General features: G+C 41.8%; 2 long non-coding RNA genes and 1 pseudogene across 2 annotated transcripts; all 3 read left to right on the top strand.

Moving 5' to 3' along the window:
• The window catches only part of LOC113034810 (uncharacterized), a 234154-nt pseudogene that overhangs the window by 170396 nt on the left and 39327 nt on the right, over nt 1–24431 (top strand).
• LOC113035169 (uncharacterized) lies at nt 10412–10868 on the top strand. Its single transcript, XR_003274315.1, has 3 exons — nt 10412–10474; nt 10572–10719; nt 10836–10868. It is a non-coding gene; the product is annotated as an uncharacterized LOC113035169 (long non-coding RNA).
• Nucleotides 11273–12119, top strand: LOC113035167 (uncharacterized). The gene is made up of 3 exons (XR_003274313.1): nt 11273–11330; nt 11428–11538; nt 12025–12119. It is a non-coding gene; the product is annotated as an uncharacterized LOC113035167 (long non-coding RNA).

Below are 24431 nucleotides of genomic sequence, written 5' to 3'. Positions count from 1 at the left end.
AAGAGGCCTTCAGCACAGAAATTGTGTCAGATGTGTTACAGCACAGGGCAGACAACCAATCAGGTTTAAGATTCTGTGTCATTGTCAGTATGTTACTCGCAGTTTTGAAAGTGTGTACAGATAACACCTGATGTGTACTCTGTGTGCCTAGGGGCACACGCCACTAGCTGTGTGGTCCATCTATGTTTCTACCCTCACCTATGGCCACGAACTTTGGGTAATGACTGAAAGAACGAGGTTGCGAATACAAGCGGCAGAAATGAGCTTCCTCCGAAGGGTGGCTGGCCTCTCCCTTAGAGATAGGGTGAGAGGTTTAGCCATCTGGGAGGGGCTCAGAGTAGAGCCGCTGCTCCTCCACATCGAAAGGAGCCAGCAGAGGTGGTTTGGGCATCTGACAAGGATGCTCCCTGGGCGCATCATGGGTGAGGTGTTTGGGCATGTCCCACCGGGAGGAGGCCCCGGGGCAGACCCAGGACACGCTAGAGAGATTATATCTCTTGGCTGGCCTGGGAACGCCTTGGTATTCCCCCGGATAATCTGGAGGAGGTGGCTGGGGAGAGGGAGGTCTGGGCCTCTTTGCTTAGGCTGCTGCCCCCGCGACCCCAGATAAAGCGGAAGAAAATGGATGGATGATGGATGGATGGGTGTACTCTGTATAGTTTGTTCACCGTTTACTTGTTTATTGCTGCTTTAAACAGCTGATGTATTTCCTCTCTGAATTCCAGCCTCCATCAAGCTTCACCCCTCAAGTACAAACTGAATCCACACACATCTCCTACAGGTGCTTCTAAATTCACATTAGGTTGATAACATGTATTTAATGATGTGACAAGATGCGTGATACAGCTGGAGGTGATCAGACCTCAGCTCATACAGGCTGGTTGGAGTGCTTCAGCCCTTCTGTGTCCTACAGGTTCAGGTGTGCTGGTCCAGGTGTGTTCCAGTGTACTCTGACCAGACTAGTGTTTGTTATGGCTCAGGAGGCAGAGCTGTTGTACAGGACTGTCCAATGGGATGAGAGCCTCCTTCAATCAGCTGGAAAAACAGCTGCAGGGCCGCTGTTTAACATCACATGCTCTGTGGATGCAGTCAGGGAGCTCCACCTGCCACACTGTGAAACAAAGGAGGGTGAGCACTGTGCTGTGAAACATCTGTGTTACTGTGTGGTGCTCAGCTAATATGAACTGTTCTTTATCATACAAATAACCACAATGCAGTTTATTTATAATTCAATTCAATTCAATTTTATTTATATAGCGCCAAATCACAACATAAGTCGCCTCAAGGCGCTTCATAGATACAGAGAAAAACCCAACAATCATATGACCCCCTATGAGCAAGCACTTTGGCGACAGTGGGAAGGAAAAACTCCCTTTTAACAGGAAGAAACCTCCGGCAGAACCAGGCTCAGGGAGGGGCGGGGCCATCTGCTGCGACCGGTTGGGGTGAGAGAAGGAAGACAGGATAAAGACATGCTGTGGAAGAGAGACAGAGATTAATAACAGATATGATTCAATGCAGAGAGGTCTATTAATACATAGTGAGTGAGAAAGGTGACTGGAAAGGAAAAACTCAATGCATCATGGGAATCCCCCGGCAGCCTATCTCTATTGCAGCATAACTAAGGGAGGATTCAGGGTCACCTGGTCCAGCCCTAACTATATGCTTTAGCAAAAAGGAAAGTTTTAAGCCTAATCTTAAAAGTAGAGATAGTGTCTGTCTCCCGAATCCAAACTGGAAGCTGGTTCCACAGAAGAGGGGCCTGAAAACTGAAGGCTCTCCCTCCCATTCTACTTTTAAATACTCTAGGAACAACAAGTAGGCCAGCAGAGCGAGAGCGAAGTGCTCTAATAGGGTGATATGATACTACAAGGTCATTAAGATAAGATGGGGCCTGATTATTTAAGACCTTGTACGTGAGGAGCAGGATTTTGAATTCAATTCTCGATTTAACAGGAAGCCAATGAAGGGAAGCCAAAACAGGGGAAATATGCTCTCTCTTTCTAGTCCCTGTCAGGACTCTTGCTGCAGCATTTTGGATTAGGTGAAGGCTTTTCAGCGAGTTTTTTGGACATCCTGATAATAATGAATTACAGTAGTCCAGCCTGGAAGTAATAAATGAATGAACTAGTTTTTCAGCGTCACTCTGAGACAGGATATTTCTAATTTTAGAGATGTTGCGCAAATGGAAGAACGCAGTCTTACATATTTGTTTAATATGTGCATTGAAGGACATGTCCTGGTCAAAAATGACTCCAAGGTTCCTCACAGCGTTACTGGAGGCCAAGGTAATGCCATCCAGAGTAAGAATCTGGTTAGATACCATATTTCTAGGCTTTTCAGGGCCGAGTACAATAACCTCAGTTTTATCTGAATTAAGAAGCAGAAAGTTAGCGGCCATCCAGGTCTTTATGTCTTTAAGACATTCCTGCAGTTTAACTAATTGGTGTGTGTTATCTGGCTTCATGGACAGATAGAGCTGGGTGTCATCAGCATAGCAGTGAAAATGTATGCTATGTCTTCTAATGATGCTGCCTAAGGGAAGCATGTATAATGTAAACAGAATTGGTCCTAGCACTGAACCCTGTGGAACTCCATAATTAACCTCAGTGTGTGAAGAGGACTCTCCATTTACATGCAAAAACTGGAGTCTATTAGATAGATATGATACAAACCACTGCAGCGCAGTACCTGTAATACCTACAGCATGTTCTAATCGCTCTAATAGGATATTATGGTCAACAGTATCGAACGCTGCACTGAGGTCTAGCAGGACAAGCACAGAGATGAGTCCACTGTCAGAGGCCATAAGAAGATCATTTGTAACCTTCACTAAAGCTGTTTCTGTGCTGTGCTGAGCTCTGAAACCTGACTGAAACTCTTCAAATAAACCATTCCTCTGCAGATGATCTGTTAGCTGTTTGACAACTACTCTTAAAAATGATTTTTGATATGAAAGGAAGGTTGGCGATTGGCCTATAATTAGCTAAGACTGCTGGGTCTAGAGATGGCTTTTTGAGTAAAGGTTTAACTACAGCCAGCTTGAAGGCCTGTGGTACATACATAGCCGATCATTAGAGATAGGTTGATCATATTTAAGATCGAAGAATTAATTAATGGCAGGACTTCTTTGAGCAGTTTTGTAGGAATGGGGTCTAAAAGACACGTTGATGGTTTGGAGGAAGTAATTATTGAAGTTAACTCAGAAAGATCAATTGGAGAAAAAGAATCTAACTTAACATCAATGGTACTAAGAGTAGCTGTAGATAATATTACATCTGTGGGATGATTATTGGTAATTTTTTCTCTAATGATAAAAATTTTATTTGTGAAGAAGTTCATGAAGTCATTATTAGTTAACGTTAAAGGGATGGTTGGCTCAAAAGAGCTCTGACTTTTTGTCAGCCTGGCTACAGTGCTGAAGAGAAACCTGGGGTTGTTCTTATTTTCTTCAATCAGTGATGAATAGTAAGATGTTCTGGCTTTGCGGAGGGCTTTCTTATAAAGCAGCAAACTATTTCTCCAGGCTAAATGATGATCCTCTAAATTTGTGACACGCCATTTCCTCTCCAGCTTACGAGTCATCTGCTTTAGGGTAAGTGTTTGAGAATTATACCACGGAGTCAGGTACTTCTGATTAGAGACCTTCGTTTTCACAGGAGCTACAGTATCCAGAGTCGTACGTAGTGAGGAGGTGAAATTATTAACAAGATAATCGACCTCTGTTGGGGTAGCGTTCAGATAGCTGCTCTGCTCTGTGTTGGTACAGGGCATTGGAGATGATAACAGTGGGTGGATTATATTCTTAAACTTAGTTACAGCACTTTCAGAAAGACATCTACTTTGATAAAGTCTACTCTCCACCGCTGTGTAATCAATTATTGTAAATGTTATCAGGAAATGATCAGACAGGAGAGGGTTTTCAGGAAACACTGTTAAATGTTCAGTTTCTATGCCATATGTTAAAACAAGATCTAGAGTGTGATTAAAGTGGTGGGTGGGTTCTTTTACATTTTGAGAGAAACCAATTGAGTCTAATAACAGATTAAATGCCATGTTGAGGCTGTCATTTTTAGCATCTATATGGATGTTAAAATCACCCACAATAATTATTTTATCTGAGCTCAGAACTAAATTAGATATAAAGTCTGAGAAATCAGACAGAAACTCTGTGTAAGGCCCAGGTGGACGATAGATGATAACAAGTAAGACTGGTTTCTGAATTTCACAGCTGGGGTGGACAATGTTAAGCATCAGGCTTTCAAATGAATTACAAACCAAGAACATATATAACTGCACAAACGTGTAACATAACTGATGCCTAGTTCTGAGCTTTATGTAATAAATAATGCAAAAGTTTTGGGCTGTTCACATTTATAACAAAAAAGGATGGAGGTGAACTTGTTTGCAGGAGATGTAATCCTCAGATAAGGTGAGAAGTAAATCTGAACTCTCAGAATGAAAAGCTCTTTCCTTTCACAGCGCTGTGTGTTGATGGCCTGCTGTCTGTTGCCCACATCTCTGATGATGGGATGAGCATCTTGGAGCCGCTGGAGATCACTGCCACCCATGTGGTTGTGAAGGTTCCTCACCTCTCTGGGTGGGGCGTCATCTGGGATGATTTTAAGCGGCTCCTGAACATAACAGTAAATGGCCAAGTTCTGCTGTTCTTCCGACCTTCAGAGCCTGCAAGAATCAACGTGTTTCTACTCCAGGAAAATATCCCATTGTCAGAGGTAAATAGTTTCATCATCTTCACTCTGTGGTCCTCTCAGAATCCAAATGATTTTCAGCAGCTTTCTGATAATAAACTAAAGTTATGTACAGGTTTACTGGTCACTCCACTCTGATTACCTGAGACAAAGAGTCAGGCTCCATTTAACTTTTCTTACCCACATTGTTGACCAATCACTGCTCTTCTTTATTCACTCCAAGTAATGACCCTAAGCTGTCAACATTTGATGTTTGTGACCCATAATGTCAGATCTGACACTTCACTGATAAAAATAAAATCATGGAGCTTTTTTTTCTCTGCAAAGCTATTCTATCTCAAGAATGATTGTTTTTGATTCATACTGACACATGATATTCTACACCTGATATGTTTAAATAAGCTCTACAGGTGAATAGACTTATTAACGTTACCAGCATAATAAACTGTCCTGTCACTGCAGGTGTCTGCCCAACAACACGATGATGCTGAATACCTCCAGACCCCTGCTGACTGTCTTTTCAGCTTCGGTCACAGGTACAGTGTCCACTGTGAGCCTGAGAGCAGGATAATACAGCCGAAGGTGAGTCAGCAGTTAGAAACTATATGCTGCTGAAATGAAATGAAAGTCCTGGATAACCCACTCGTCATGAAAATGGCACCTTTCTGTTGTTGTTTAGCAAACACAGTTTCGCTCAAAGTCTGGCCCAAATTACCATCCAACATTTCAAGTTTTCCTGAATACAAATTCAGGGTTTGTGAGTCTGATAGTCAAAGACCAAGAGGGGAATGAAATCTGGAAATCATCTGTTTGCCTGCCAGGTAAGATTCCTGCCAAATACCAGCAGAAATTACCCTACAAACTTTTTATTTTATATTTTATAAAACTTCAACTGAAATCATACTTCTCTTTTCATCCTCAGTTCAGAGTGCTGTTAAATGTCTATCTTTCTTTGTTCCTTCAGCACCAAGAACAGAAACCTTAATGAGAAATGTCCCAGATGGGTCCGGAGTCCCGGCAGACGAGAGGCTGCTCACAGTTCGCTCACAGTTTATTGACAGAGTGTCTGAACCTGTTTTAAACAAACTTCTGGATAAACTCCTGGAGCAGCATATTATCAATGAGCAGGAGATGGAATCAGTCAGATCACAGCAGAGCAAAGCAGATAAAGCACGAGACGTTATTGACACAGTGCGACGAAAAGGAAGTACAGCCACCTCACTTCTGATCGCTGCTCTCTGTGAGGAGGATCGATGCCTTTCCACAGAGCTGAACTTAAGATTGAACAGATTTCTAATAAATCTCAAAGACCACTGACAGTGTCATTATTGTGATCTTCATGTGTGTGTTGGAAACTGGACTTTAGTTCTTATTAAAACCTGGACTCTGACTAGAAGCTGAGCAGGACATTGGATGGACTGAAGCAGAGTCTGGGACCTCAGTAAGTCTCTGGGCTGCTCATTATTAGTGCACAAACCAGGAAATATGTGAAGCTCCAACCTGTAGATGCTGAACCACATCTATAGGTTGAAGAGCAACACCTCAAGTTATCTGTCACCGGCGTCTGTTTCCAACAATATAACTGAAGCTGTTTTTACCTTTAATGCTGGAATAACATGTTGAATCACATGATTAGTGTTTACAATCTGATTACTGAGGTTCTCGTCTGTGCTAGCTTCTGCTCTGAGCAGCATTTTGTGTTTCTGCCTGTATAAATAAAGTTTTGCTGTTTGCTTTCTTATGCTGGAGTTTGAATTCGTGTTTTTAAACAGTTTGAGCTTCCTGTTCGTGTAACCCGTTCATGTGTTACACCCGTCATTGCATTGTGTTCTGGCGTGAAAGTAAGAGGCAGGAGACAGCACTTGGGTCTTTGGCTCTTTACTGCACATCTGCAACACAGAAATAAGTGTCTGATCTGTGTGTGTCACGCAACTGCCAGTACACCTCTCCTCCGGCCATGCTGAAAGGAGCTGTGTCTGCAGCTTCATTAACACCACAATAATATAATAAATCTAATACAACAAATTGTTTTAAAACATTAACTTAAGCTCTCAAAAACAAAAAGCATAAAATAAATAACATGTCACTGAAAAATCATTAAAAACAACTTATAAGAACAATAAACAAAATAATTCAAAAACAAATAAACAGTCAGATAAATACAATTCAATAACCAGGACCCAATATTCTAGTGCTTATAGTTCAAACATTATACTTCAGTACAATTATATTAATAACCGCCATCCAACAGGCAATACAACACTGTACTTATAAAAACAATGAATGAAAGAGTGCATCTCCAAAACATAAGAACATCTCCATACCTGCAACACAGAAATAAGTGTCTGTTCTGTGTGTGTCACGCGCCTGCCAGTACACCTCTCCTGACAAAGGAAAAAAGAGTGCACGCTGTAAAAACTGCAGCGAATACACTCACAAGCCTCTAGCGTTCAGGCTAACTTAGCATGCTAGCATTTCAGCTGCGTTCTCAGCTAAAACTCATTAAAAACGTATATTAGCAAACTCTGTCCTCCACAAAACTTATCCCGAACGAGTCTCTTAACGACAAACAAAAATGCGGCGGTTCGGCTGTATTCACATTGCAGCTTGGGGTCTGAACTAGTGATGTGCGGATCGATCCTGAAATATCGATTCCTCCGATACCAGTCATTTATGTTCTAGAATCGATTCTCACATTAAAATATCGATATTTTTAGTAATTTAGGGTTAATTTGTAGTTTATCATTAACAGCAACACAGTGGAAAGAAACTATAACATTCGGATTGTCTACATTCAAAGGAACTACTTCCTCTTCCGCCTTTCATAGTCATGTGCGAAATACGGCTGTATAAATGTCTCCCCCTTGTCACGCGCACTCACAACAATGGCTGAGTGTAATTGTGCGGACGTAGTTTACCTCCACAAACAGCTGAGACATGGTTTGCGATACATGTGGCAAAAAAGTGCTCCAAGAGTGAGGAGTTGTGGCTATACTTTTCCAACCTTGAGACCTCAGAATTAGGGAGACATTCAAAAGGGCTGTTGGGGGGGGGGGGGTGATAAATACATTTTGCAGTGTTTATTTATCGGATAAAATACGTTAAATGTCACCGTTATTATTAGCTGGTCCCGAAACAGCGGGGGTGTCCAAATTCAGAGGCTGCTTCCACCTGAGGACCCGCCCTTCGGGGTCTAAAGAAAGCCGGGTAGTACGTCATGAGTTCCCTCGGTGGAGTGAAACTCTGCTGTCTGCTCCTTGCTCTCTAAAATATAACCGGGCGCTGGCGTAAACTCTCGACCATCTCACACTTTCTTTAATTAGTTTTCTGTTTGATGTTTATTCGGCTGTGTGAACACCCCGGAGGAACCCACCCGAGGGATTAATAAAGTTAAATTTAATTTAATCTAATCTAATAACTTTAATCTCAGCCAAACCGATTTACTCACGAACAAATAAAACACTAAAAAAGCCAAACAATAACATTTTTAAGTTATCAAAGTGACTTATATATCATGTTTAACTCCGAGTAGCGAAAGGCCGCGGGGGTTTGAAGACGATGTGTCAATCGGCTCAGATATTTGAAATTTACACAGCTACATTCTCACCTGAAAACATGTTAAAAGTTGGGGGTTTTTTTGCGACCCAGAAAGAGAAATAAGAGTAATATTAAAACTAAGTAGCTGCCGCCATTGTTGGAAACTGGAATTGGCTCGGCCGCGCTATGAATTCTGCAATATGGTTTTTCAATTTTGTTGTCCAGGTGGAAATTCGGGAGTGGTCTACTTTGTTAGTGCTACGTTTGTGCTGATTTGTGCAGGTAAAATTAGTGTTTGTGCTGCTACAGTATCTGAGATATAATGATTTTAATTATTACGGCCTACGCTGTATAACACCAGTGTCTGTGGCAGTGAGTTTCAGCAGCTGTGGAGTTTTGCACTTTTTCTAGGTTTGCTGCATATTAACTTTTATTAGTTTACACTTTAGTAACACAATTTATTCAGCGGAAAGGTCGATATTTCTTTTGTTACTAGTGCAGAAACGTACACAAGGTAGGCTAAAGTTTTTATTTTTTCTGTGGCAAAACTGAGTTTCATGTGAAGTGATTCACGTATACCTAAATTATTATTATTTTTTACATACCCAGTTGGCCTCTATGATTTTGTTTTGAATTATATATGTTCATTATTATTAATGTAGCTGTCTCAGAAAAAATGAAGTGTTTGCTTTGATAGATTGTTACCTACGTGTAGAAAACGGAATATTCCACAGCACTTAGGCGAGGGATCTTCAACCTGCGGCTCTAAAGCAACATGTGGCTCTCCGGCCCCTCCACTGCTTTTAAAAGTGATTTAATGTTTCTTAGGTTCAAATCTGTTTACTGTAATTTTCAAGTTGGTTGCCCATCTTTCCTAATTTTCAATTATTATGGAAAGGACTCACGTAGCTGGCTTCATTTTAACAAATACTTTTTTCCGTTATAAAGCTTTGATGATTCATTGTCTTATCAAATCTAAAAATAAACATTTTTATTTACATTTCCATAGCTTACACGATACAACAACTCATTTTCTAGATATTTATAGGCTCTTTCTTTTTTTAGGCTCTAGACAGGTTTTGTAGCAGCAGGGGGAAAAGGGGCCCTTTGAAATGAAAAGGATGTTGACCCCTGACTTAAGCCACCAGGTAAACACAAAAGAAATACTGGAAAATTATTGACAGAAAAATGGAACGGTTACTTTCAAGGCTATGGGTGAAGGTGACTTGGTGTGTAAAAGCAAATATACATCAGACTGACAAAGAAAAGAGTGTTAAAAGATTTTTAATTTAGAACTTTAACTTTATGTGCAAAACTGAACTTACTGATAACACACACTAGCCATTTGAACACATGTAACTGTAATGAACGAAATAAAACAGAAAAATGCAGGCAGCACTCAATATACTGTGTATAACACAGCATGGGGTTGTATTTTTTTCTTTTCAGATGCTCCTGTCACTCCATTTCCCAGGTCATCATAGCACTCCCACACACATGGAGCTCTCCTGCAGTATGCAGTGTAATGCCCCAAACCATCACTGGTCATCTTTCCATGGAAAGCAATTAATGCCCTCAAAGTGAACGACTTTCCTTGGAGAACCAGGTTGGAGGGAAATTCATTCAGTGGAAATTCTGTATGGTTTGCAAGGTCAGTATCAATCCACGCGATATCTCCAATGTTGTAGCTGTGAGTGACTGTCCCTGCACAGAGCTCATTTCCTGTGGTGCTGTCTTCTGTTTTGAATTCTGATGGACACAGAGATGGATTGGAGAGTGGCCTGAGGCAGGTAGACTCAGGTAGGCCAAGTCCTGCTTCCACAGCCGTGCCAAGATGAGCCATACCAGACTCTTTGAGGACAGAGATGGCAGGAGAAACAAATGGCACTTCCCTTGTCATCCCTTTGCTGAGGTAGCAGTGCTGTGAAGAGCAGTGTTTGGTAAAATAAACACTTGAGATGTTCCTCATTGTCTTAGCAATTACAGCAGAGATATTGCACTGAGCATTGTTTTGGATCGCACCAGACCTCAACGAGACAGCTTCAAACATTACACTAAGCAGCTCTGCTCTCCTTCTGTAGGTTTGTTGGGTCACACTATCTGTGGCAATGGCTTTCACCAGCTGCAGGACTGGGTTTTCACTGTCTTTCAGAACAGCATTTTGAAATGTGCAGCTGTCACAGAAGGCACAACATAAGCACTGAAAAAATGCATCAAATGCACAGGTATTGAGCACAGAGATTGTCGATTCCCCTAATCTAATAGGCTTATGGAGGTTTCCATTTTTTAATAATCCCACTTTCACTCTTTTGGCCCCAAAAGTTTCATCTGCATGGAGCCATTCGGTACATGAAGAGAGGTAGGAAGTCCTCTTCCTTTTTTTGGGTGGAACAGCTAGGCCCCTCCAGTTCTCAACTGCATCCCCATCAGCCGGAAGAATGTTTGTGGTAGCATCAGATCCCACAAATGGGTGAGCATCCATTTTTATTTTGTCTTCTGCATTGTGAGTCGTCATGGATCCAGAATTGGCATCTGCGACTTTCAGTGATCCCACTGTTGCCTCATCTTTGGACTTTTCTTTTGCAGAACAAATCCGCATATTTCCCTTGATGAAGGAAAGATGACGAGCAATGAAGCGATCGACTCGAAGAGGCAAGTTGTCATGTTTGAAAAGGCCATGTTTTATGTTTTTGAAATCAGCTTCAACAGTGGCTGAACTTGCTGTGATGCTGGTGCTTTGGAAGAGAGGGACCATTATTCCTGTCCAGAGTGGCAAGTAACTTGCCAGTCTTATTATAAGAGGAATAATCTCAGGGAGAAAGTGAATATTATCTCTATCCCCGTTTGCTGCAGCAAGTTACCTGCTCTCCTCACTTATTTCTGTTACCCACTGTCGTAGGTCAGTCTGGATCTCATCCACTGAATCCACTCTCTCACTGTCCTCCATCTGTTCATCTGGAATGATGATGGAGTCTTGAGCAATTTGGGCTTTCAAGTATTTCTTGCACCTTTCTGAAGGAAGGGGTGCTCCAGAACTGTCATCACCTTCTGCCTCACTGAGGGCCACAACAGTGATAGCATGTAGGAGCTGTTTTGCATGGTCCAAACATTGAGACTGAAGAAGTTTTGCTAATGACCTGACAAAGAAATCTTTAACACGATGTGTTTTCTTCTTCAGGCAATCCCACTGGCATATCATCTTGATGCAGTGCGCAACATCAACCCTGATATAACAAGGGGAGAGTTTGGCAGACTGGGTTCCAAGAAGGACATGAAAGCATTCATTAAGGTAGGACTTCAGATCAGAATGAGGAGTGAAAGCCTTGACCAGAGCTCCCAGAATTGCCAGAGAAAAGTCACTCACAGCTTCCTTTGGCACAGGTGCACCTGCACGAATCCATTCTGTCAACCAGTTTGCGATGGCATTAACATCATGTTTCTCTGACAGCATTTGCACCACTGGGACACTGGGGCAATTGTTTTCTTTCAGAATACCTTGATAAAGGAAGATATGGCCAGATTTGCCATTTGGTCTCAGCAGTTTTTTCACAACTGAACCGGTTGCATCAAAACACACAGTTGGGGGAGAATTTTTTGACAATATCTTATAAACATGCATCTGTGTTTGACTCCAGTAGTGACAGAAAAACTTGTCCAGTCCAATATCTCGGATGCTACCACTGTGAGGAACACTATATTTTAACAATTGCAGAGATGCAATGGGGTCCTTATCTCCTAATTCCAATTCTTTTCTCTCTTGTTTGGCTTTTCGCAGAGTGGCCAAATTTGGAAGGTGGCTTGGCTCAGGATCTCCAACATCCATCAGATCTGCTGCCCTCGCTGACCTCCATACAGCCGGTTCCATTCTGCCCTCACACAACTCTTTAGCGATCTGTTCACGCAGGTTTCCAGACATGAACCGCTTGGAGTGGCCAGTGTGCAGGGAGAAATCTGTATTTCTCATGAAACACTGGAGCACCATTGGACTATTAATTGCTGGCTGTCTGTCACATGACATTTCTAACTGGCCATGACACTCCTTACAGTCGCCTCTGATGTCCAGATAATTATTGTTGACAGTTGGATGGACCTTTGCTCTACGGAACACAAGTGTACATGTATTTTTGATATTCTTCCATATAAGATCGTTGATGATATGAGTCCAAGTGCCAGGTTTCAAAATTGTGTATTCCCTTTTTTGGGTAGGAGAAAACTTGTCACTGTATTCAACCTTTTCAGGAATAAATTTAGAAACTCACAGACCTGTCACAGGTTTAAACGAACTTAAAACACCTGAGTTTCCTAACGTGTTTGCAGCCTGTTATAATTCTAGACAACGGGGAGTAGCAATTTTAATACATAAAAATGTTAATTTTACAGTACTCGATACAGTTATAGATCCAGAGGGTAGATTTCTAATTATTAAACTATCAATATTGAACAAAAAACTATGTATTGTAAGTATATATGGTCCAAATGTTGATGAACCATCATTCTTCCACGGATTTTTTAGTGCACTCTCTGAACACCTCGATTGCGCACTCATTCTTGGCGGTGACCTCAACCTTGGACTAAATGAAGAAATGGATAGGCTCAACACAACAGGAACTCAGCGCAATTGGCAATCCACAAATATAATCAAACAGTATATGAGCGACTTTGGCCTTCGCGATGCATGGCGCTCCCTTCACCCCAACAGTAAGGAATATACTTTTTTCTCGCATGTTCATCACTCTTACTCTCGTCTGGATTATTTTTTGGTCAGCAGCTCACTGCTGAGTGACATTTCAGACACTGAGATTCATCCTATAGCTATCAGTGATCATGCTCCTGTATCTTTAAAACTAATGCACAGGAATAATACTATGCCAAGTAAAAACTGGAGATTTAATATATCACTTCTTAAAGATGAAGACTTTATTAAATATTTTAAAAAAGAGTGGACTTCATATTTAGACTTTAATGACACTCCCGGAATATCTGCGTCTGTTTTATGGGAAGCAGGAAAAGCTGTGATGAGAGGTAAAATAATTTCTTTCTCATCACACAAAAAGAAAGAAGAAAACAAAAACATTCAGGAATTAGAAAAAACCATCAAATCACTAGAAGAAGCCTACGCGTGCAACCAAGATCAGGAAACATTGAACAAAATATGCAAGACAAAACTAGAATTAAATGAAACTATTAATAAAAAAACACAATTCCTTATACAAAGACTTCGATTGCAGAATTTTGAACACAGTAACAAATCAGGTCGATATCTAGCTAACCAGTTAAAAATAAATAAAGAAAAAACAACTATATGTGCTGCTAAAGATTTATCGGGGAACACAATATATGACCCTGGAAGAATAAACAACATTTTTAGGGATTTCTATGAAACTTTATACTTACCACAAATAAACCCATCTAAAAATGAAATTGATCGGTTTCTTGACAACGTAAATCTCCCAAAATTACTAGACAATCAAGCAATGGAACTGGATTCGCCACTGACACCAAGTGAATTCCAGGAAGCCCTGATAAGTATGCCCAATAATAAGGCTCCAGGTCCAGACGGCTTCCCTGCAGAATTCTACAAAGAATTCTGGACAATTCTGGCACCAGTATTCCACGGAATGTTGCAGGAAATCGAGGAAAATGGCAGACTACCACCAAATATGAACTCTGCCAACATTAGTCTCCTGCTAAAACCAGGCAAAGACCCTTTATTTCCCTCAAGCTATCGTCCAATTTCTCTTTTAAATGTAGACCTTAAAATAATCTGCAAAGCTCTCTCAAAGAGATTAGAGAAAATAACCCCCCTCTTAATTCACCCTGACCAAACTGGTTTCATAAAAGGTCGGCAGTCCTCAACAAACACTCGTAGATTACTTAATTTAATAGACTACTCATACGATAAAAACATTGAAACCATAATATTATCTCTAGATGCAGAAAAAGCATTTGACAGAGTTAACTGGAAATTTTTATTCGCAACTTTACATAAATTTGGTTTCGGAAACTCTTTTATAAACTGGATAAGAATATTATACAATTCCCCAACAGCTCGTATCAGAACAAATGACCAGACATCCTCCAGCTTCTGTCTCCTGAGGGGCACCAGGCAGGGATGCCCACTCTCCCCTTCACTTTTTGCAATTTTTATCGAACCTCTAGCAGCAGCATTTAGACAGGCTACAACAATTAAGGGCATAAAATGTAAGAACATAGAACACAAAATCAGTCTCTATGCGGATGATGTGTTGCTTTTTCTGCAAAACACACAAACCAACCTCTCTGAGGTAATTACTCTAATAAACTGGTTTTCAAGAGTTTCAGATTATTCAATTAACTGGCCAAAATCTACAGTTCTCCCCATTAACTGCTTCTTCCATAATTCTTCCTCTGCCCCACTGCAATCAGGAAATATTAAATATTTAGGTATTAATGTTTCTCCTAAGCTTTCAGACTTAACTAAATTAAATCACATCCCACTTCTAAAGAAAGTAGAAGGCGATCTGACTAGATGGAAATCTTTACCCATATCACTCATGGGAAGGGTCGCCACTATAAAAATGATGATCTTGCCAAAAATAAATTACTTATTTTTGATGATCCCTAACAAACCATCACAAGATTGGTTCCGATCTCTGGATTCATATATTTCCAAATTCCTTTGGAAAGATAAACCCCCGCGTATCAGCTTAAAAACGCTACAAAGAACCAAGGATAGAGGAGGATTAGATCTGCCTAATTTTCACCAATACTTCTTAGCCAACAGGCTTCAGTTCATCTCAGAATGGTCAAAACATACCTTCCTAGATGAGCCCTGGCTAGATGTTGAACAGGCACTATGCAAGGATCTAGAGATTTCAGACCTACCATTTATTAGCTCAAACATCAAAAGACATGAATGTTTTAAAAGTATCAACATCAGCTCCTCTCTGACAGCATGGTGGGAGTTTCTAAAAATAATGGAGTCTTCACTAATCCCATGCAAACGTACTCCTATCTGGAATAACCCTGACATATTACAAAACAATAATATGATTAACTTCCCAGAATGGAGTTGTAAAGGAATTAAATACTTAGAACATATATTGGAGGGAACAGAATTGATCCCATTTGACAGACTAGTTGCACAATATGGGATCAACAAGAAAAAATTCTTAGAATATCAACAAATTAAATCCATTATAAAAAAGAAATTTAACCTCAGTCAAGTTGAATTACAAACACCACCAAGTGCGGCACATTTCCTTACTCTTAAATCCCCCAAATTATTATCTAAAATATATAGAACACTTACTAAATTAGATGAATCAATATCCCTTCCTATTGCAAAGTGGGAAGCAGATTTATCAGTCAGTTTAGACCAAAACTTCTGGTCTCAGGTATGCTTAAAAACTTTTAAATTGATTAAAAATCCCAGTCTGCAATTAATACAATACAAAATACTACATAGAGTGCACTATACAGGTCATCGGATGTTCAAGATGGGCTTTACATCTTCCAACAACTGCTCACACTGTCAAAACAATACACCAGACAATTACATTCACGCTCTTTGGTTCTGTCCACCAGTGCAGAAGTTTTGGCACGAGATATGTGAAGACTTATCAAAGTGTCTGAAATGTAACATTCCAACTTCCCCCTTAGTGTGTTTGTTGGGCAGCTTAGATAATGTCACTTCAGAAAACAATATAGCCCATATGGTTTTCACTGCCCTATGCATAGCCAAGAAAACTGTCCTCATGAACTGGAAAAATAAAAACAATCTTAATTCTAACCAATATAGAAATTATCTATTAGACTACATTAGTTTTGATACAGCCTCGGCCACCACATCAGATCAATTGCTCTGGGCTCCTTTGATCGGCTCCATCACCTAGTGGGGGTGGGGGGTCATAGTTTGGTCCCGCCTTCAATGTTGTGATTGGTGTGGGGGTAGGGACAGGCTTAGGGCGTCGGGGGATTCCCCGGAGGCATCTTCCTTGGGGGGCTCAACTCGGGGTAGCGGTCATGTCCGGTTGGGGGCTCTTTTCTGACCATTTCCTCGTGGCTGCGTGCAGCGGGGCTAGGGGAGGGTCTGTGGTGATGGACGTGGGTTACTGACCTGGTAGCCTGTCTGCCCCTGGGTGGGTCCGGGATGGGCGTGAGGGTCTGGGGGCGCTCCATCTCTGGGCCGGGGCCCTGGCTGGGCCTCGGGGCCTTGGGTCCTGGTTTGTGTGTTGCCGGGGTTGTGGGCGGGTGGGTGCATGGGAGCCCATCCCTGGCGCAGGGTGCCGCCGGTGTGTCGAATCGCCTGTGGGGCTCTTCAACCGGTGGGGGAGATTGTTACACCTTGCAGGAGCTTTCCTCCCCTCAGGAACTCTCTGCAGGAGGGGGAGATACAGGAGAGGTGGAGGAAGATCTCAGCCTGGGCGTCTATTGTCTCATGTAGTCTGGAAGACGAGTGGATGGTGGGGTGGGTGCAGTTTTCTCTGTGGTGGGGTTGGGTGGACTGTCCCGGGCTCTGTGGGGCCGGGGGGCGCTGCTGCGCTGGGCCCCGGTCTGGATGGGCCTGGGCCCCCTTTTCCCTGGCGGGTCGCGGAGTGTGGGAGTGCCTACTGGGGTCAGCGGGGGAGCTGGCCCCAGGGAGGGGTTACTGCCCCTCCCTTCCTTTCCTCCCCATCTCCAGCTGCCTCCCTCCTCCCGCTCCACCACAACCACCCACACATGCAGGGCCTTGGAGTAGGGGTATGTCACCAGGATGCAGAGGAGGCTACCCCCCCCCCCCCCCCCCCCCCCCCCCCCCCGTCCCCTTCTGGCTGCCTCTGCCTCAATTTTATCCCACAACTTAGACATTCACATTACTCACACCCTCATTACACATAGATATAGGATCTTGGGGGTGGGCACAATACACGGAGTCCAAGTTACCATCAGGGCGTACACCTCACCCCTGGCTTCGTTGCCCACCTCTCAATTTTATATACAAGTAGACATTGAGGGCTAACAGGAGGGACTATGCGCTTACCTGCTGCTCTCTGGCAGGTAGCTCCATGCCCTCCTGGGTTTTAATTGCACCTTAGAACACACATGCATCAACACTACTATGAGCGGGTGGAGGGAGGTTTGGAGTCTTTTCTCACCCCCGTTCTCTGCGGCCTGCTGGAACAGGGGGGGCTGGGAGGAGTTGGCCGTCCGGCTGCGGTCTGGTGTGTGGGGCCTCCCTGCTGCTGCGGAGTCGGGGCGGTCTGCCTCTCCCCACCGCAGGGAAAAAGGGTAACACCTCCTGGGTCTGGGTGCAGTTCCCCCCTCCAGGGGCAGGGGTACCTAGACCCGGTATGTAGAGTACGCTTGGGGAGTGTGATTGCGTATACAGCGTCTCTTTATATTTGTCTCCACGTCGGTTGAGTGTAAAGTGCACATGAGAGCATGAGGGTGGGAACGGATGTTTGTGTGTGTGTGTGCCTGTATGTTTGTATCTATATGTCAGGTTGGGTATCAGACGCCACCTCTCTGGGGACATCTCGGGCCTTCCAAGGTTTGGAGGCCTATCTCCACCCACCACCACTTCCCCTGCCGGTGGCGGACTCCCTCAGGTGTCGGTGCGTTGGTGGTTCTTTGTATCTGGGGGTGGGCGTCCGGGTACACACCGGCTCACTCCTTGGCGGCCGCTTATTGGGGCTCGCTCGGGCCATTTCGGAGGTGGGGTCACTCAGGCACAGCTGGCTGCCGGCGGAGCTCACGGGCGCGTCACTGCAACTCCCCCTGGCTTCTGCTCCGCGGCTGCTGAATGAGCCCTCATCTGGGACTCTCCTTAGCTCCAACTGGGACAGTGGCGCAGCTGCCCCTCTGTGGGTCTTCCTTGGTCTCTTGTGTTCTGGGGGCCTCTGGATGTCTGGAGTTTTGATCTCCTCCATACCCGCTTGATACCATAAAGGACAGGGCTGTGGCTCCCCACACTCCCTAACAGATCATTACATGGAGAAACCTTTGGAATGCAAGCATGCTGATCCACACAGGTATGCACACAGGTGTACACATGGGTATTCACAGACGCGGACTAAAGCTTTCTTGGCTGCTGCCTCAAAGCACACTGTGCGCTGTCTATCTTGCGTAGGAACTATTGATATTTATGACTAGGTAGTTTATTGTGATAGTGCTTTTTTTTTTCTTCTTCTATTTATTATGTTGCTCTTTGTTGTTTGCTGTCTCCTCTGTTTGTTTGTTTGTTTTTTCTCCATACAGGTGACCCAGGAGTTTGTTTTTTTTTTTTTGTTGTTTGTTGTTGTTTTTTTTTTTCTCTCTTCCCCCCCCTTCTCACCGTCTCTTCTCCCCTTTAGTTTTCTTTCTTTCTCTCCCCCTCTTTCTTTCATTCTTTCCCCCTGTCCTATTAAAAAAAAAAAAAAAAAAAGATGACAAAGGATGAACTGAAGCTCCGCCATCACGTGATGTCACATGCTGCTGTTTCTGATGTCACTTAAAAAAAAAAAAAAAAAAAAGGAATAAATTTAACCCAGTCCTCAAAAGGGACTTCTAGTTCAAAAGCTTGACAGTTTTCTTGTCCAGGAGAAATCTAACTCTCCTTCATTATTACTTTCCTGGGGCCCGTTCTTCGTACGTCGCTTACTACATCCAAGATCAAATGACACATCCAAGATCAAATCATCGCGCTAACCGTGAGCTCGCTAATCCGGTTCCCCGAACACACCTGCTGTTGACGATTACTACAGCTGGACGCAGTAATGTGACATCACTGGGTGTCGTAAAAGGGGCTACGCATCGATAGCAGAAACAGTGATCGGCAAGCCTCTGATTGGTCGGCGAAAATGTCGAAGGAGCGCGTTCGGTATTTTCCGGCAGCAGAGCAAGAACTCTTGAGTGAGGGATTTCAGGAGTTTCAGAGTTTAATTAAAACGCAAGGGAACACTGCAAAGGCTGCAAAAGCAAGGAGAGCGGGCTGGCAGAAAGTTGCTGACAAATTAAACACGTAAGTAATTTAATAATAACAATAATAATGGAGTGGGTTTATATAACGCTTTTCAAGGCACCCAAAGCACATGACAATACCACTATTCAGTCACTTTATTATTTAGCCTATTTATAGATTTATTATATTACACTATATTATCCAATATTATATTACATTATATTATATTGTCATATTATATCCCCTTTCACATTAGAGCCACAACAGGACCCACTAGAACATGGGAACAAGTAAAAGTGAAATATAAGGATATTCTACAGAATGGTAATATTTATCACTTATATTGCTTTTAGTCTCTTGGAAAGAGACCCTGAAATAATCTGTTTGTTTGTTCATAACAGCAACCAAGAAAAGGGCAGAGCAAAAAAAGACAGGTGGTGGTCCTGCACCCCCTCGTCAACATGTTGGTTAAGTGAATAATACCCTCAAGGGAATATCGATATCTCTCAATGAGCACACTGTCGCGCTGAGCTAAAGGATCCTGTCTGTCCCGCAATATACGCTGAATTCTGAGGACTCTCCTTATCAATCTTGCACCTTCTGCAATGGGTGGCTCGCGTATACGGACAGGACATGGCTGCGACAGGCTTCCCAAATCCACCTTCGCTTTTATAGCCGTGGTCTCTCATCTTGATTACACGAAGTAATTTACTATTACTACTCTGAAATATGAATTACATCTGTAATAATCACATACATGTAATAGAATGTTAATAGTACATTTCCCTTTTTTAGGAAATGACCTGTATGTATCTGTGTGAGATCAATAAAAGGATCAAGTGCTGCATTATCTTTAGTTACATTGATGTTATTTATTTATGGTGAAACAGTGGTGGAATGTCGCTGTTGCTTTCGTATGATGACGCGGACATACCTGCGTGGCCGCGATCTAATCCTGTTTACATAAAGTAAACCTGCTCCCGAGCAGGTTTACGCTTACGGCTCTGTTGCTATGACAGCAAGTCTATTAAATTGAGTCTGAGTATTTAACCCATGTACTGTACAGCACTTTAGTTCAGTGTGCTACATGTTTTAAAGTGCTTTAGAAACTTTTTTCTTGGACATTTTTGAAAATGTTTAACATTGGAAAAAATCATTTTGATCCAGACAGTTAGCTATATCATGTATTAACTCAGTAACTAAAACCTCAGTATTTTAAATGTAAGCTTACCTTGTTCAGAAGTCAGATGAACGCTGTTCTAAGAATCCTTCAGACACAGTAATGCCAAATAATAGTTTTTTCTGCCAGAAAATGTGTATTTGATGCAAAAGACTGCTAGCTTGTTCGTTTCTCAAAAAGTGTTCATGGGAGTGTAAAATGTTCAAATGTAGTTTTCAGTAAAGTTTTTTTAATCCACTCTAAAAAAAATAAATACTCAAGCATTGCGTGGTTTTATGAACAAAAAGTGATTGAAGTAAAGAAATTGAAGTAAAAAAAAAAATACACTCATTACAAATTTAGCTGATTAAATACAACAAGAGGGGTTTTTTAACAGAACTTTATTGAACAAGTGAACACACAAAGTGAAAGGTCATTTGAAAAAGACATTTTTCAGCAGTAAACCATAACAAGATATCTCAAATCATAGCAGCACAAACTCTAATTTTACCTGCACAAATCAGCACAAACGTAGCACTAAAAAAGTAGACCATTTTGGCCCGTTTTGGAGCAGTCTGGGGGGATGGTGACCTTTGAATGACCTATAAAATAAAGTTTAATATCTCGGAAACCGTAGCAGCACAAACACTAATTTTACCTGCACAAATCTGCACAAACATAGCACTAACCACTCTGCCTATTTGCCTTTACGTTTCAAGTGGGTGGGGGGTCAGCTTCACTCTGCTCCCGTCAAAGCAGCGTCTTTGTTATTCGAGTCCAGCAGATGGCAGTGTTTCACTGTCTGACGGCTGTCTGAAGCTTCAGCTGGATTATCCGTTTGCTATGTTTGCCATGTTACAGTGGGGAGGAAAAACTCCCTTTTAACAGGAATATCTAGACATGAGTGATTACTGCAGTGGGGCACTATCTGTGCTATCTATAAGAAATGTTAGCAACAATAAAACTCTGAGGATCAGGGCTCCATTTCACTCCAGTGTTCAGTGGCATTTTAAAAGAGTGAATACCGACGCTGAATGTCTTTGTAAAGCAAAAGCACTTTGTTAGCCTTTACAGAGCAAAGCTATGGATCAATGTGCAGTGAAGAAAAATCGAGGTGGCCAGTCTGTCCTTTCCTAACCAATCACAGAGCTCCTTACATTGCACCATGTGGCTAATTTGCGTTTTACTGATATTGCTGGGCTGCTGTCAATCATTTTGTCTTTATATTACAACAGAGCATTGACCTTTAACCTGTTTAATTCATACTGAGTATTTAAAAAAATGTATTGTCATAATAAATTCTGCCTCACTGAAACACCAGGTGTTGTAGGTTGGCTTCCACAGTGTAAAGAGACGCTTCTCCCTCATGCTCTAACAGCTGGTAAATCAATTTAGAAGCAGAGTCGATAACGGCCTCCTGAAGCTCCCTAGGTGGGGTGACTGCCGCTGGATCCATATCTGGCTGGTCCGTACTGTCACGGCGGGTGAGGAGAGCCGTGTGAAAATAATAAATGAGGATCCAATCGCAGGCAGTAGTGGAGAAGTGAAGGTGGTTTATTGAACACAAAAATAAATATGGACAAACAGCAAATGGAGCACGAACTAAACTAGACTGGAAACAACTAAACTACAGCCCACAAACACACGGGTGAGACATGGTGGATACACAGACGGACCAGCAACTACAATGACAGAGGACACGACTTAAATACACAGAGAAACACAGGGGAATTACACACAGGTGGTGGACACAGCTGGGAATAATCACCAAGACGAGACAGAGGTAAAACTGAACACACTCACATGAGACGCAGACCTTCACAATAAAACAGGAACAAGAAACCATCACACTAAGACGCAGACTCGACATAGAGAGAGAGACAGAAAATGACACATGGAACTAAAGTAAACCTGCAAAAACATGACAACTCAAAATACTGGGTCAAACTGAGCCAGAACCGTGACAGATTTTCTCTAATGTTTTGCTTGAGCATGTCCTGCTTTTCTGTAATGTTATTTCTACAGTTTTAGCAGTTCTTCTCGAGGGAAAGAGAAAGATGTAAAAATCTTATACGTTATATATGTTAAATAACATGTGTAGTGCTCACATGTAATGCAGATGTTAGCTTTGATCTAACCAATAAATCCTGATTGGATGTTGTTAGCGTTAGCACTTGTGTTTGCTTCCCTGCTGTACAACAGCATTACCAAAATACAACTGAAGAAACAAACTCAGTTATGAAAAGTTTGTGTTCAGTTTGCAGTCGCTGAAAATAATTACACCTTTGGGAATGACATGGAAATGCTCCCACACTAAAGATTGGGTTTTGTTTTGGGGATTTTCCATCTTAATTTATCTGTCTTATTTGGCTACATCTACGACACTGCTATGCTCTCTCTTGCCTATGTTTTCGTGGCTGCTGCTATCTGTATTTTAATATATATATATATATATATATATATATATATATATATATATATATATATATATATATATATATATATATATATATATGCAATGAAAATTCCCGTCTCGCCCCTCCCGGCAGTCTGTATACTTTAAGCTCGGGTAGTTTTTACACAGGATACGGGAGGATTACTGAGAAGAACCTAAGCAAACACGTGACAAGTTTTCAACAGGAATGAATGACAGTAAAAATGTTACCTCACAGATCGTTTTCATGCCATCAGTAATGAGCTGGTTTCAGCTGGACTGGACACACTCAAATGGCAAAGAAGGTTGTGTAGCCTTTGCAGAGAAGATGAAATGCATTCATGTACATCAAAATGCATCTTTTAATTGAGGGAGAGGTTTGTCAGAGATATTATTCTCATAATGTACCTTTGTCCCAGCTGATTACCTTCATTAAACAGCAGGTTGCAAAAACCTCTTGTGTACCTCTTTTCAACCACTGGGAGGCGCTACAGCTTCATTCCTTTCACACTAAGGCAGCGGTAGGGAACTCCAGGCCTCGAGGGCCGGTGTCCCTGCAGGTTTTAGACGTTCCCTACCCCTGCACTAAGGCCTTTGAAATCTTCATTAACACTGAGCTTGAAATTTCTATCAGTCGAATGCAAAGGAGTCCTGTGGTTGTAGGACAGAGGTAGGGAACGTTAATCTGCCATCATTTAGATTATATGACAACAACCTTCAAATCTGAAGTCTTAGAAATCTGCTTCATGTACAAGTTCCTCCAATAATCAGGGCTAATATCACCAAATTGTACATAAACAGACTTTTACATGTTAAATATTTCTCAAATGTGGGGAAAAAAACAATATAAAATACTATATTATTAACAAAATATCTTAAGATACAGCTACAAATTGCTTGAAACATTTGCAATGAAATATATAAAACAGCTTTATTGTCAGTGAGGACAAAGTTATAGTGATGCTGTGCTGGAGTGTTCAAAAGAAGACAGAGACATGAAGTATAAATATTGTATAATATTAAATATAAGAAAGAACAAAGTTATAAAAACATTAATAATTGAAATCTGCAACAATATTCACATAAAGTGTAAAATACAGAGTTAACTGTTTAATAGGTAAAGTTTAGGTCTTGCAGTCGAACAATGATCCCAAACACAGCAGCAAATCTACAGCAGAATAGCTGAAAAGCAACGTCCAGACCTCAACCTGGGACATTCAGAGAGCTGTGCTTAAATAAATGCCCACAAACCTCAAAGAACTGAAGCAACGTTGTAATGAAGAGTGGGCCAACATTCCTCCACAACAATATGAGAGACTGATAAAGTCAAGCAGAAAACAATTACCTCACATTTGTGCTGCTAGAAGTGTTTCTAGTTATTCACAGGACTGTAGTTTGAATTTAAAGAAATGTGAAAGTGCACTGAAATTAACATAAAGTTATTGCAATTAAAAAAAAATCAAGAAATCTAAGAGGAAGAAACAATGTAAACCACACAATTTTTTTCCTTATATTCTCCACACGGCAATGCACATAACAGACATAAAATATTTGCATTTATCAATAGAAAATATATAATTGTTCCATAGTCATAGCCAGGCCCGATTACTGCCAAACCTGTGCTGAATCAATCACTTAAACAGGACCTGTCTGACAAAGTAGAGTAGACCAAAAGATCCTCAAAAACTA

The sequence above is a fragment of the Astatotilapia calliptera genome, chromosome 13 (genome assembly GCF_900246225.1).
Source record: "Astatotilapia calliptera chromosome 13, fAstCal1.2, whole genome shotgun sequence".
Classification (NCBI taxonomy): Eukaryota; Metazoa; Chordata; class Actinopteri; order Cichliformes; family Cichlidae; genus Astatotilapia; species Astatotilapia calliptera.
This window is presented reverse-complemented; position numbering and strand designations above follow the sequence as displayed.